We start from the raw sequence: 15,359 nt of genomic DNA, 5'->3' as shown, positions 1-15,359 counted from the left end.
TACAAACTGGCTCTCGGCCCCTTCTGCATGGCCCCGGCAGCCCGCTCGCTTCGTTTGCTTGCGCTTGAGATGGCACCTGCAGTGTGCATGGGCCCTACCTACAGCTCGTTGAGCTTCAGCCCTCCCTTCTTGTTTTGTCGAGCTAGCTGCCCTCAGGCCCTTCCAATTTCTTGACGGCGCCCCGCTCCTTCAGCGTGCTTCTTGGTGGCTTCGGGGCCATTTGAGTCCCTTGGCAATGCTTAGCTCCTGCTGTTGAGATATAGAGAGAAAGAGAGAGAGACGAGACAAGAGACACACCATATACGCTCCCAAAGACTAATTCATATTGAGAACAAGATACAAATATATAGGTGAGACCAAGTTGAGTAGAGTGAGCCATATATAGCTCCAACACCCCCACTCAAACAAAGGTCTCTAGCTTTGGATGAAAAAACCCTTGGGGAGTTCAAGGGAAAAACCCAAGCCCCTATACAATGTGAAAATATGAACCAGCGATGATGATGTGAAAGTGAATTGTGCATCTATGTACAAATATTCAAGTGACTCAGAGATCACAATGTGCAAATGTGGAGTGTGCATAGTGCATGGTACCTAAAAGATTACAATGTCATATGTACAAAGCTATTGCAATAGCAAAGAAGCTAATCTAAAAAGAGTGAGGCCGAAGCAACTCCAAGCTCCGAGCGCAAGAGGATGAAACGTGACTCGTTGAGGCCTTTGGTCAAAATGTCTGCAATCATCTGGTCACTTGGACAGTGTTCAACCATAATGGTTCCTTTGCGTACTTTATACCTGACATAATGATAATGGACAGCAATGTTTTTTGACTTATTATGTTGAACATAGTCTTTTGTAAGACTAATAGCACTTTGGTTGTCACACCGCAAGGGTGTGCTAGAAAGAGGAGAGTGACCAATATCAACCAGCATTTGTCGAAGCCAAATCAACTCACGAGCTGCAAGTGATTCCGCAACATATTCTGACTCAGTCGTAGAAATTGCAACACAACGTTGTTTCTTGCTGGTCCAAGAAACAAGACAACCATTTATAAAGAAGCAATTTCCACTAGTAGATCGCATAGATAAATGTGATCTTTCCCAGTCTGCATCTATGTAACCCAAAAGAGAAGAAGATTGCATAGAACCCGATGTGATTTGTCGTCGATAGACTAAAGCAAAATCTGTAGTGCCTTTCAAGTATTTCAGCACACGCTTTGCAGCAGACCAATGCTTAAGGGAAGGACATGCAAGTTGTTGTCCAAGATAATTAGCAGCAAACAGAATATCAGGACGAGTGTTCATGCCAACGAACTGAAGACATCCAATCAAGTTAGCATAAGGTTGATTTGTGACAAGTTGACCACCATTGTCAGAAGTGTTCTTTGTAGAGCTCGCAAGACAAGGTGTGTTGGCTGAATGTACAGATTTCATACCAAATTTTTGAATAGTATCTGCAATAAACTTTGACTGTCGAAGCAATAAAATACCTTTTGTACGGTTCCGTTGGATTTGAATGCCAAGACACGAGTGAATCTCTCCAAGATCCACCATATCAAATGCAGAAGACAATAACTTTTTCACTTGCTTAAGAAATCCCAAATCATTGGAAACAAAGATGGTATCATCCACATAAAGAGCAAGAATCACAAAACTGCTACCTTGGCGTTTTATGTATAAGTTGGGGTCTGAAGAGCAAGAGATGAATCCTTTAGAGGTGAGAAAAAGATCAAATTTTGTATACCAGGCTCACGAAGCTTGTTTGAGACCATATAGTGCCTTATGGAGTTGAGCAACAAGGTCTTCTTTACCTGGAATAACAAACCAATCTGGTTGTTCCATATAAATTTCCTCTTCCAAGTCACCATTAAGAAAAGCAATTCGCACATCCATTTGATGAGCTTCTAAATCAAATTGACCAGCAAATGCCAATAAAACTCGAACACTTGTAATGCGAACAACTGGTGAAAAAGTCTCTTGATAATCAACACCAGCTACTTGGGAGTAATCTTTTGCAACTAAATGTGCCTTGAACTTGTCAAAAGATCCATCTGCTTTTACTTTTGTCTTATACACCCACTTACATTTAATAGTTGTACGACCGGGAGGTATCATAAACATGACATGAGCCATGTTCAAAATCAATAGGCAGATCAACAAAAATATCAATATCATCATTGGCAACATTCGGAATGGATGGTTGTGAAGAGGAAAGTTGCTCTATAGGAAGAGTTTCATCATCTGAAAGAAATGGAAAAGCTTAAAGCAATGATTTAGTATCATCAGAATCATCCATGGACCATGAGCCTCCCATAAGCTGTTCGTTAAAAGTAGCATCACGATTCACAATTACTTTCTTGGAGGAAGGGTCATAGAATTTGTAGCCTTTGGAAGTTTCAGAATATCCAATAAAAATAACTTTAAGACCAAGAGCATCAAGCTTTGTTCGTGTTTCTTTGGGAACATGAATATGAATGATACATCCAAAGGTTCGAAAATGAGATACATAAGGAATGTCACTTGTCCATGCTGTGATGGGTATCTTACCAGAGGGTGCAGTAGTAGGAAGATGATTCTGCATAAATACTGCTGTCAAAGTAGCTTCAGCCCAGAAAACACGAGAGAAGCCAGAATGAATCAGCATACATCTTACAGCATTGATAATAGTGTGATTCTTTCGTTCAGCAATGCCGTTCTGTTGAGGCGAATATGGAATAGTGTGTCCATGATGAATTCCACTGTCAGCACAGTAACTCACAAACTCTCGAGAAACATATTCGCCTCCATTGTCACTACAAAGCTTCTTAAGGCGACGACCAGTTTGAAGTTCCGCAGCCTTGTGGAATTGTTTGAAAACAAATAAGGCTTCAGATTTTTGTCTAAGTAGAAATGGAATCGTATACCTTGAGAAATCATCAATGAAAGTAATAAAGTAACGATATTGTGATCTCGAAGAAGGTAGAGGTCCACATATATCAGTATGAACAAGATCCAATATGTCATGAGAATGAGTTGTATTTGAAAGAGGAAAGGGTTTACGATTGTGTTTCCCAAGAGCACAAAATTCAAAAATTCCCATATGGGGATAGGCTTTAAGATCCATGCCATGAACAAGATTACGACGTTGAAGATGAAGGAGTTTTGAGAAATCAGCATGAACAAAACGGTGATGCCATACTTTGCCATCATGATCACCTGGAGCAGTGACAACATTTGCTACAGCATCGTTGAGAGAGAGTTCAAACAAATTACCGTTTCGAGGAGCAGTGGCTATAGTTTGTCCATCTTTCTCAATTTGGCATTTGGTATGATCAAATCCAACAAACAGACCAAGATCAACAAGTCTAGCAATTGAAAGAAGATTACGTTGAAGATCTGATACATGTAATACTCCTCGCAAAATTCGAGTGGAAGAAGATAAGGTACCAAGATATAAGTCTCTCATACCCTTTACTTGACAAGTAGTATCATCAGCAAGATAAACAACACGTTGAACTGGTAGTGGATGATAGTTATGGAGCCACTTAGACTGATATGTCATATTTCTTGTAGCACCAGAATCGACAATAAAAAGTGATCCATCACATACATGAAGTATTCTGTCTGGAGCAACTGAACATAGGACGTAGCTTGTTTCTGGTACAATGTTGTTTCGATGTTCAGTAGCATATTCTCTATTACGATTTGTGTCAAATTGACGCTTATAACACATATGAGTGGGATGATCAGATCATCCACAATATTCACAAGAAGAAAAAGAAGAGTCTCTAGATAAACGTGGTTGTTTCGTGGTAATATTGTGTTCCTCATCATATTGACGTGCCCAAAAATCATCTTTAGTATGGCCATTTTTGTTGCAGTAAGAACATTGCTTATTAGGAAATTTGAAACGAGAGAAAATATTACCGCGACGGCCACCTCTGCGGTTTCCTCGTTGAAATGGACGCCTTCGAGCATAAAAAGCACGTTCCATCTGTTGTGACTCAGTCTCCTCTTGTGAAATCATAGTTGTATCGTGACCAGCACTACGACGTTCTTGACGTTGAGAGTATTCAATTAAAGACATGCAAGCTTGGTCGAAATCAAGACCATCTTTATTAGAGAGAATAGTAACAATGTTAACATAAGAAGAGTCCTTCACCGTATCAAGGAGAAGTGTAATCAGTTGCTTTTGTGGAACAGGATCACCGGCAACAACAAGTTGATTAATAATAGATTTGAAAGATTCAATATGTCCCGTCATGGCAGTACCAACTTCATATTGTAACTTGTTAAGCAAACCTCTCAAATAAAGTATTTCTGTAACAGATTTCTTCTGAAAGTTTGCAATAAGGTACTTCCATACGTTGTGGGAAGTAGGCAGTTCATACATATCAAGCAAAAGGGAATCAATAAGAGCAGAAAGAATATACCGACGAGCTGCTTTATCACGTCGTTGCCAATCCGTATAGGCAACATTCCAATCTTCAAATATAGGTCCTTCAGTGATAAGCACGTTATCATTATCCGTATCAACAAGCTGAGGCGGACAAACATGATTTCCAAGAACAACATCAGAGAGTTCATCGCCTTCAAGAATTAACAACATCTTTGCTTTCCAGCCTGGAAATCCTTGGCCTTGGAAAGGAGGAACAGAACGCTGGCCAGGAGGAAAGCCGTTGACGAGAATAATCATAGCCATATCTTGTTGCGAGAAGATGTATAAGATAAGATCGCAGAATCTACACATCATATATGGTGAAGGCCGCAATTGAGAATAAGAGAAATATGAGAACTGCGTTTTGTCAACGATAAACGCAAGAAGGATGCTCAAGGAACGTCCAAAGATATGAGAGACGTCACCCAAAAAAGGCAGGGTAAAGGAGACGTTAATAATAAAAGAGTCCTCAAAATAGAGTGGTGTGAGACGCAAGATTGACGGCCACAACATGAATAGCAAAAAGCTAAATTTTCTCAAAAAAGCTAACGCCAAAATTAGAAAAACGATCGCGGACGCTTCATGAAGAAGTACGACGAAGAAAGCTGCATCAAGCTCAATAGCAGTAAAAATAGCATAACTTTCTACTGCGAACTCCGATTGATGCAAACCTAGAACTCAAATCAAAGAGCTCGAGGAGACGAACAAGTTTTGGATGAAAAGTGCAAAACTTTTCCCGTTTCTCCAAATTTTGAGCAGAAGACCCCCAAAAATTGAGATGAAGTTTAGGGTGTCATCAACAAGAAAACGTAATCAATGATTAGATTGATTAGCAATAAACACCACACAAAACACTAATCATATTCTTCTTAACACAAAACAACCACAGTTAACAAGAATCAACGCTCAAAAATAAAATTTGTAGCAATTTTGAATCTTACATGCGAGTCGCATACACATACTGTTTTGTCACCATGAATTGAATCGGCGCGTGATCGTTACCGCTCTGATACCATGTTGAGATGTATAGAGAAAGAGAGAGAGACGAGACAAGAGACACACCATATACGCTCCCAAAGATTGATTCATATTGAGGACAAGATACAAATATATAGGTGAGACCAAGTTGAGTAGAGTGATCCATATATAGCTCCAACACCTGCAGTGTTCCCCCTTAAAGCTTCTACAGTGCGCCCTTGAGGGATCCCTACTGAGCTCGTCAGATGGTTTTCCTCTTTCCTGTTTGCAGCTCATATCCAATCTCCCTCTATTGGGCTCCCTCCAAAATTGCTCCGAATGGCGGCCTCCTACTGCCCTTACAAACTCCTGGCGCTCCCTCCTTTTATAGGGTTGTGCAAGTGGGAGCCTTCTCAGCATGGCCTCCATGCTCAGCACTGCGCCGCCCCTCTCTCTCTCACACACACACACCGCCTTCTTTTCTTGCTGGCGGCCCACGTGCACGCCATTTCCCTGCAGAGTTTGTATATATATATATATATATATTTTTTATTATTTTTTTTTTTTTTTTTTTTAAAAACCACTCCTTAAAATAACAAGCAAAGGGCCAGTTCCCACCAAGGCTTCCTTGTCCACCTTCAAACTTCGATAAGGAGACCACATTGACCAAAGGATCGGCAAGCACAGTTACATCATCCCGTCCACTGGCTCCACCTCCAAGAATTGTTGAAGTGCAAGGTATGGGGTACCCAATCCTAGAAAATAAAAAAAATGGCTCATTAGTTGGAGCTAGAAAAGGGAAGGGAGAGAGGTAGATAGGAGCAAAAGAGAAGGTGATTAGTGGAACTAGAAAGGGAAGGGTGGATTCTCTCTCTCTCTCTCTCTCTCTCTCTCTCTCTCTCTCTCTCTCTCTCTCTCTCTCTCTCTCTCTCTCTCTCTCACACACACACACACCTTTCCCTTCTAGATGTTGCCTAGTCGCTGAGCATTTCATGCATGCCAAAGACTTACTATCAAAGCTTCTAGTAGTTATGTTTAACCGTGCCATGTGTGAGGGCCTACCGGACACTTGGAGCCTATCTACGATCGTACCTATCTTCAAATCAAGAGACCCCATGGAGCCTAGGAACTATTGCACTATTATGATTGGGCACACACTGGCAAGACTGTATGCATCCATTCTTGAGCAACAGCTAAGTAGATAGGCAAAGAGGGAAGGATTGCAGGCAACTGGGCAGGCAGGGTTCAAGAGAGGCTTCTCTACTCTTGACCACATCTTGACACTCAGGGCCATCATCGAGGAAGAAGGATCTCATGGGAGACGGATCTACTGTAGCTTTGTGGACTTCCGCAAAGCTTTTGACACAGTACCCAGAGCTAGATTGATGCGCAGATTACAGGAAATGGGAGTACCCACAGAGCTCATTTGGGGGATCATGGCATTATACACATCAATAGTAGGGCATGTACACACCCCGGAGGGACTCTCAATACCGGTTCACTCCACTATTGGGGTGAAGCAGGGTTGCCCACTCTCTCCTACTCTTTTCGGTATGTATGTGGATGAGGTTTCTGACTACATTGCCAGGGACAGGGATAAAGGTGCACAGTTGGCAGGGACATGGATTCCACTTTTGTTATATGCGGACGATATTGTGTTGATCTCCGAATCCCCAGAGGGAATGCAACGCCAATTGGATGCTTTGCATACGTTTGCCCACGAAAATGGTTTGTCTGTCAACCTTGGTAAAACCAAGGTTATGGTGTTTACTACCACCCCACAGTGGATCTGGAGATCAGCACCTACATTCACATACGGCCAGGAGACTGTGGAGTACACAGACGCTTACACTTACCTTGGAGTGGTTTTTACTGGACCCACATTCTCACTTAGAAGAGCAGCAGAGACCAGACTGACTAGAGCCCACGCAGCATTGGGTAGATTGGAGAGGATGTGTTCGCAGGTTCAGTTTCAGGAACCCCGGATGAAGCTCTGGCTCTTTGACACCTTGGTGGCCTCAGCATTGCTCTATGGGGCTGAGATATGGGGACCTTCATTGGATCACCACGGGAGGCCGGGTCGCACAGACGGATGGGGGAACATGGAGAAACCTCTCGTCTCTATGATCTCGCGGCTCATTAGAGCCAAGGCATCTATACCACGGGCCATTATCCGAGCAGAGCTGGCGGCCCCCCCACTAGTGGTAGAGGCGCTCACCAAATCAGTCTCCTTCATAAACCACACATGGGAACTTCCCAGAGACAAATATGCTCGCATAGCACTTGAGTCCTCTCGACAGTTAGCCATACAAGGAGATACACCATGCTGGTATGGGGAGATGACATCATGGTTTCAGGCGCATGGGTTCAGCATAGATAGGCTGCCACCATTCCAGTACTCATTGGATGCACCATCTCTCATTCTTACACAGTCGGAGATCACCAAGCTCATTCGCCAAGACCTGACCCAGCTAGACACCAAGAGGACATGGATACAACCAGCACAAGAACTGGGCACGAAGATGGCTTTCTACAGAGACCACCTTCTCCAGCTTACGGAAGATGGTTTTGTGATGAGACCCAGATACATGGATACCCACCTATCTCATGGGATACGGTGGGCTATTGGCCAGTTACGCACATCGTCTCACTAGCTGCGGATTGAAACCGGGAGATACAATGGAGTACCAGCAGAGGCCAGGACATGCCCCTTGTGTAACATGGAACCTGAGACAGAGCTGCATTATACATGCTGCTGCCCCGTCTACTATGAGATACGAGGCCGCTTCCATTGCTTGTTCAGAGAGGGTTTTGGACACTCTGAAGAGTAATGGGATACGAAGATCAAAGATGCCTGGGTTTGTTCTTGCTCGAGCTGCGCAGACACAGAGAGAGCCTGATGAATGGCGAGGCTAACCAGTCTCAAAGACGGATTACAGACTTCTTCATAGCAGACACGGGACAGCCGCAAGAGCCACTCCCACAACAGAGCTCCCCCCCCGTCTCACACCAGAGGCACAATGATTGACCGAGCGATTGAACTAGGGAAATCCACGCGCCCACGACTGCACAGGACTACACAACATCGGCGAAGGCCACGTCAAAAGATTCAGAACACGCTGGCCAGGCATGCACGACGCCCGATCAGACTACTAACCATGGAGGAAATTGATGAGATTCGCCAACGACCGATGCTAGATCTTTTGTGATTTAGCTATCCCAACTAGCCGCCCATTTTTGCTTAGTTTTCGGCTTTAGCTCACATCGACCAATCTAGAATCCCATAATATATATCTTTGTTTTGTATTGTTGATTAGGTTATTTTGTTACTGTGACTTTGTATGGGATCCACCACCTTGTAACTTTCTGGTCTAATAGGTCACAATGGCCTTTTGAAGACGTTAATATAACATTTCATTTCATTTCTCTCTCTCTCTCTCTCTCGTGTTGCAGGATGGTAGCTTGCGGTGTGTGTGCCCGCCAGATAGGGCTGCGGGGAGATGTAGGAGAATCAAACAGCTATCACAGATTTCTTTCTCTCTCCCTTCTCTCTGTGTCCGAGCGAGTTGCTGCAAGGCCCCTTCATCTCTGTGTCTGAGCGAGTTTTTGCAAGGCCCATTCTCTCTCTTTCTCTCGTTGCGCAGCGATTCTCTATGTCCCCTGTTGCTTGCTCTCTCTCTTCTCTCACCGCGACAGTGGTCGCGCCGATTCTCTTTGCCTTCCGTCTGTGAGAGTAGTCACTGTTGTATCGCAAGCGTGCGTCATTGCTGCATCGTCAGAGGGAAAGATGAGGAGGCATCTTTGAACTATTGCAATTTTGTAAAAAGTATGCCAGTAGGTGAAGTATTCACATGGGACTTTCCGAGACTTCAAATCGGAACGCACTAGCTGATTTTGAACTGGCAGTCATCTTTGGAGGAGACCAAGCACATGATCTAAACCTTGGAGCCCCAATCGGGATGCTATTTTGAAAGGCTTATGCGAAATTAACTTTGAGCACTCTCTATAATTCACCATACACTGTAAATGTGCTTAAGGTTCGAGCTTTAGAAGAGGAGAGAGCCCTCGATGGAAGCATCACCAACTTGGAAACTCGCTCGATCGTAGGCTAAAAATGATCTGCCCGACTACCATCTTTAGCACTCCAAGAACCGTTCCGAGCATGCTAAACCTTTGAATCTTCCAATCGGATGCACCTTGAAGCTACTTTTATACCTGCATAGGCATTACATATGTAGCATGTTATTGGGTTGACCAGTTCATGGATGCACTGACAAAGGGAAATCTTGGAATCCATCATCTTTGCCCAACGTCCCTCTAGTTGATCATTCATGCTCGACTCAAGTTTTACTGGTGAGCTCTGCAAACACGCCACCAAGAAACCTGTATAGCATGCCGAAAGCTTTGAAAGCGTGAAAAGAACCATATATACATTGTAGTTCACTGTGAGATCACTCCCTCTACTGCCTCCACCTACTATATACTCAACAAGGAGCTTTACCTCGATCAAATGGAAAAATCCTAGCCTTCCAACTTGGACAGAGGCTCCCACCTGGATCCCAAACAAGCTGGACATATCTTCACTTCGCATGAAAAATGGTCAAACCTCGATATAAGGCCTCACTAGCAGTGCATATGGCAAGCTCAAAAGTTTCATCTTTGTTATCATGAGCACAAAAACCTATAAGGGAATCATCAAGTTCCTAACTACACTCCATCATATGTGTACTATCCTTATGAGAGTACGTGGTAGCCACTTGGGCCTCTAAAAGACTATCAAGAGCATATATCCCTACAAAGAGGCACAAAAAGTCTTTGTACACATTACTAGTATCTGCATTCACATCATGAACTATGAGAGAGCCATTCATTTGAGCAAGAGGCTTATCTTCATTGAGCATTTTCTCCAAATCATCAAAGTTGACCTCGCTAGATATGCATGCATCAGCCCGAGGTGACATAGGAGGGACATCGCCTGCCTCCGATAAGAGATCATCAAAGAAAACTAAGTCATTACACCTTCCATCAGCAGGATTCTGATCCTTTGAGACCATTTTACCTCGGCTCTCGTTGCTAGAAAGAAACTTTGACTCTACACTCACCACATCTCTCACTTCTCTGGGCAGCATATGCTCTGCAAGAGAGAGCAAGGCCTGCCTCCCTCTTGTTGCGGCTTCTTATCAAGATGTGCACCCTGTATGAGACAGTCATTTTCTTTGTTGTGTTGCTCTGCTTTATAAGTGTCGAGAGAGGCGGCTTTAAATATTGTCTGATGCATCTCTTTTTCCTTTGACTCCTTAACACTCGACAAGCTTCTCATAACTTTGATCCTGTGAAGAGATTTGTTGACATACATGTTGGGGTATAAAGCCCAACATGTGGTCGCCCAGGTAAGTGGGCGGGCCGCCAGGTATGTACACATATTCTTTTGTAAAAACCTAATAAGAACTCACTATGCTCTACACATTACAGTAGAGCGAGTTCACCATATCGTCGTGCTCTTCTTCTCGCACTCTCTCTCACGTCGCACTTCCGCTCGTACTCCTTCAACTGGTATCAGAGCTCAGATCGAGGCTCGGGGCAGCACTGCAGGAGGCTAGAGTCACCAGCTCAGATTGGAGTGAAATTCGACAGGCGAAGACACGGCCCCAAATCTTGTGGGTGAGCACGAAGGGCTCGGTGTTCTCAGAATTTCATTCTGAGGTCATCTCGGCCACCGTTCGGCTTCGACAAAGGTCTGCGCAGGCCATTTTCGACTACGTGGTCTCGACGGGTGCAGATCCAACTCTGCAAATTTGGGGTTTTCGGCCTACGACTGAAGGTGCTGAGGATATCGACACTCCCAAAGTGTTGATTTGTGGCTGTCTACACATCGAAGGACGGCTCATAGTTCTTGGAGGCGTGTGACATACGACACGGGCGCATCTACACACAGACTGTAGGCGACATCCACTAGTTCATCAGGTAGCTTGTGTTTGCTGCTTGATATTCCAGATTTCATCCTGACATTGGAGGTACTTCCACATGGGATGTATTGTCAGAGATGATGTATGTCTGTTGAGGGTTTGCTGGCTGTGAGTCACGCAGCAAACAACCGCCGCAGCAGTTACAGCATACAGTGGGAAATTTGTGGATGTATGACTTTGTGGGAAGTCTATGTACTGTCAGATTTATTGCAGCCTTTGTTGAGGGTCGAGTGAGGTTTTATTGAGCTGGGGGATTCTCGAATGTTGAGATCCTTTCGGTGATACAGGTCTTGGAGCGATCCCTCGAGCACCCTTAGATAGGCAGCTAGGATGTATTGACTGTGAGTTAGACAGTTGGGATTGCATCTTTGCTTTACTGCTGTTGAGGCATTGTCGCAGTCTATGCTTATAGGACAGTGACACGACAGTGAGAGACAGTACAAGTGCAGGACAGGTTTACCCGCAGCTTACACTGTCAGAGAGACAGTGTTTTTTGAGCTGTTTATTGGTCTGTTTTTGAGTACACCAGAGCCATTTTACAAAGGAGACTCTGCCAAAATTTATGGAGAATCTGAAGCTTTCTTGGTTCATTTGACAGGTTGATATTGGTTCAGAGGTCAGTTTACAGGGGAAACTCTACCGAATTTTTCCCAAGAAAGTAAACCACTGTAAAGCGTAGCTATGGCTGGATCACAGGACACTGCTCTTTACAATATCAAGAAGCTGGATGGAACCAATTTCCCATTGTGGAAGAAGCAGTTTTGGCACGTGTTGGTACAAAAGAAGCAGATAAAACCTATAAAGCTCAAGGGGATAAAACCAGAAGATATGGACGAAGATGAATGGAACGAAATGGATGAATTGGCACTTTCTACCATTATGCTGACTTTGGCAGAAAGCATTTACTTCAATGTAGCAGACGAGATGTCGGCTTATCAAGCATGGTTAAATCTGAGTGATCTTTATGAGAAGCAGAGTGCAGCTTCACAGGTATACTAGCTTAAGAAGCTTGTTGACTTGAAGATGAAAGAAGGGACACCTATGTCCAATCATCTGAATGAATTCAACACAATCTACAGTCAGTTGTCAGCTCAAGGTGTCAAGTTTGATGAACCTGTTAGAGCTATGTTCCTATTGATCACATTGCCAAAAAATTGGGACACTTTTCGCACAGCTTTGAGTAATTCTGCACCTCTAGATGGTTTGAACATAGTAGGTGTAGAAGGAAGTCTGCTTACTGAAGAAACCAATAGAAAGACAATGGACAAAGGCAAAGGAACAGCCTTAGTTGTCAGGGGAAGGACCAAAGAAAAGTACAAAGGTGGAAAGAGGAATCAATCTCGCAGCAAGTCCCGCAGTGCTAAAGGCAAGAGTGACATAGAATGCTACCATTGTGGCAAGAAGGGTCACATGAAAAGAGACTGCAGAGAATGGAAAGCAGAAAAAGGCAAAGAGAAAGCTGAAGACCATGGTGAGAAAAACAAGTCCTCAGTGAAGATTCAAGAAATAAATGTGACAAACACTGTTGCAGAGGATGACAGTCTAGTGTCAGGAGACATCTACTTCTTGAAGAATACAATGGACTCAGCTCTTCTTACAGCATCTGATGGAAATGCACTGAGTGACTGGATTATAGACTCAGGGGCATCACTTCATGTGTCTCCAAACAAGGAGTGGTTTACCTCTTATGTGACCACTAAAGATCATGTTCGGCTAGGCAATGGGAAGACATGTGAGATCTTAGGTGTTGGAGATGTTCAATTGAAGTTTCAGAATGGCTCTTCTTTCACACTGAAGAATGTGAGACATGTTCCCGCAATTACAAAGAGCTTGATCAGCACAGGTTTACTTGATGATGCTGGCTACGTCACCATTTTTGGACAGAACATCTAGAAGATATCCAAGGGTTCTATGACAGTAGCACATGGAGTAAAGTCTAGAGGACTTTACATGATTTATGTATCAAATGTCTCTAAAAATGTAATCAATGTAACCGAGCAGCCGAATGTTTCTTTGTGGCATAGCCGGTTAGGACATATGTCCAAGAAGGGAATGGAAATCTTGTCTCGTTCTGGTAATTTGCCTGGCTTTTCATTTAATGATTTTGAATTCTGTGAACATTGTCTGTATGGTAAGCAAACACAGCAGCCACATAAGCATAGAAGCAGTAGAAGAGATACACAGTTGGCACTTGTTCATAGTGATTTGTGTGGACCTATGCCTAACCTATCTCTAGGGGGAGCTTCTTACTTTATGACATTTATAGATGATTACTCGAGGAAAGTATGGGTTTACTTTCTCAAGCACAAGGATGAAGCGTTTAGTGTTTTCAAAACGTTTGTGACACTTGTGGAGAATCAGAGTGGCAAGAAGCTTAAATGCTTACGCACTAACAATGGTGGAGAGTATGTTTCAAAGGCCTTTCAGGACTTTTGTGAGTCAAAAGGTATAAAACGTGAACTTACTGCTCCTTACAATCCTCCTCAAAATGGTGTTGCTGAGAGGATGAATAGGACCATACAAGAGAAGGTCAGAAGTATGTTGTCTAATGCACAGCTGCCAAATGGGTTTTGGGCTGAAGCTTTATCAACAGTTGTTCATCTTGTAAATAGATCTCCTAGCAAGGTTTTGCAGAAGGATTCAGTGCCAAAGATGGTATGGTCAGGCAAAATGCCCTCATACAAGCATCTCAGAGTCTTTGGCTGTGAGGCATATACTCACGTTCCAAAGGAATTTAGGAACAAACTTGAGCCAAAGAGTAGAAAGTGCATCTTTCTAGGCTATGGTAATTCTGGTGAGATGGGGTACAGACTTTGGGATCCCGAATCCAGAAAGGTTGTCCGCAGCAATAATGTTCACTTTAATGAATCCAAATATCATTCTAAACCAGAGAGGGTTGAGGAGATTAGAAGAGTTGTCTTCCAAGAAGATGGACCTGCACGTGCAAGACAAAATGTCAGAGCTCAAGAGGAGCAAGGACAGGATAGAGTGGAACCACAGGTTGTGGCTGAGCCTGAGCCACCTATTGTGCGTAGATCTGGACGTGTCACGCGACCTCCTGATAGGTTTGTTCCATCTATGAACTATGTCATGTTGACTGATTGCAATGAGCCTTCATGTTACAAGGAAGCAGTGCAAATGAAGGACTCTGGGAATTGGCAATTTTCCATGCAGTCAGAGATGACAGCTCTGCATAAAAACAAGACATGGAAGCTAGTTAAATTACCACAGGGCAAAAAGGCTCTACCTTGTAAATGGGTTTACAGGTATAAGATCACCGCTCATGATAGTCAGCCAAAGTACAAAGCAAGGCTTGTTGCCAAGGGCTTTAAGCAAGAACAAGGCATTGAGTTTGATGAAGTCTTCTCTCCGGTGGTCAAGATGACTACATTGAGATGCTTTCTTGCATTGGTTGTCATATTAGCTTTGGTGTTGCACCAAATGGATGTCAAGACAGCGTTCTTGCATGGTGATTTAGATGTGGAAATTTACATGCAGCAGCCAGAAGGGTTTGTTGAGAAAGGCAAGGAAGATTGGGTATGCCAGTTGTTAAAGAGTCTTTATGGCTTAAAACAATCACCGAGGGCATGGTACCATAAATTCCACAAGTTTATGCTTTCTCAAGGCTACAAACGTAGTGAGTTCGATCACTGTCTATATACAAAGAAGGCTAAGGATGGTAGTTGGCTGATCCTTATTTTGTATGTGAATGACATGTTGATTGCTGGCAAGCACTTGGAAGAAATTTCAGCTTTGAAGTCAAAGATGGAAAAATCGTTTGACATGAAAGACATGGGTGAGGCAAGTCATATACTTGGTATGCGCATTGAGAGAGGCAGATCAAAGAAGTTGATTTGGTTATCTCAAACAGAGTATATTGACAAGGTTTTGCAACGTTTCAATATGGAGAAGGGAAAGGCATTGAGTGTTCCATTGCCACCATATGTGAAACTTAGCAAACAAGATTGTCCTGTGTCTGAGGAAGAACAGGCTGAAATGGATAAGATTCCATATGCGTCTGCA

At 43.4% G+C, this 15,359-nt stretch overlaps 1 pseudogene; it reads right to left on the bottom strand.

The window, feature by feature from the left end:
- Positions 1 to 9,950: 9,950 nt before the first annotated feature.
- On the bottom strand, positions 9,951 to 10,499 carry LOC147421408 (uncharacterized; annotated as a pseudogene).
- Between the last annotated feature and the right edge of the window lie 4,860 nt (positions 10,500 to 15,359).

This window comes from Adiantum capillus-veneris, chromosome 27, assembly GCF_014529385.1.
Source record: "Adiantum capillus-veneris isolate H3 chromosome 27, ASM1452938v2, whole genome shotgun sequence".
Taxonomy (NCBI): Eukaryota; Viridiplantae; Streptophyta; class Polypodiopsida; order Polypodiales; family Pteridaceae; genus Adiantum; species Adiantum capillus-veneris.
This window is presented reverse-complemented; position numbering and strand designations above follow the sequence as displayed.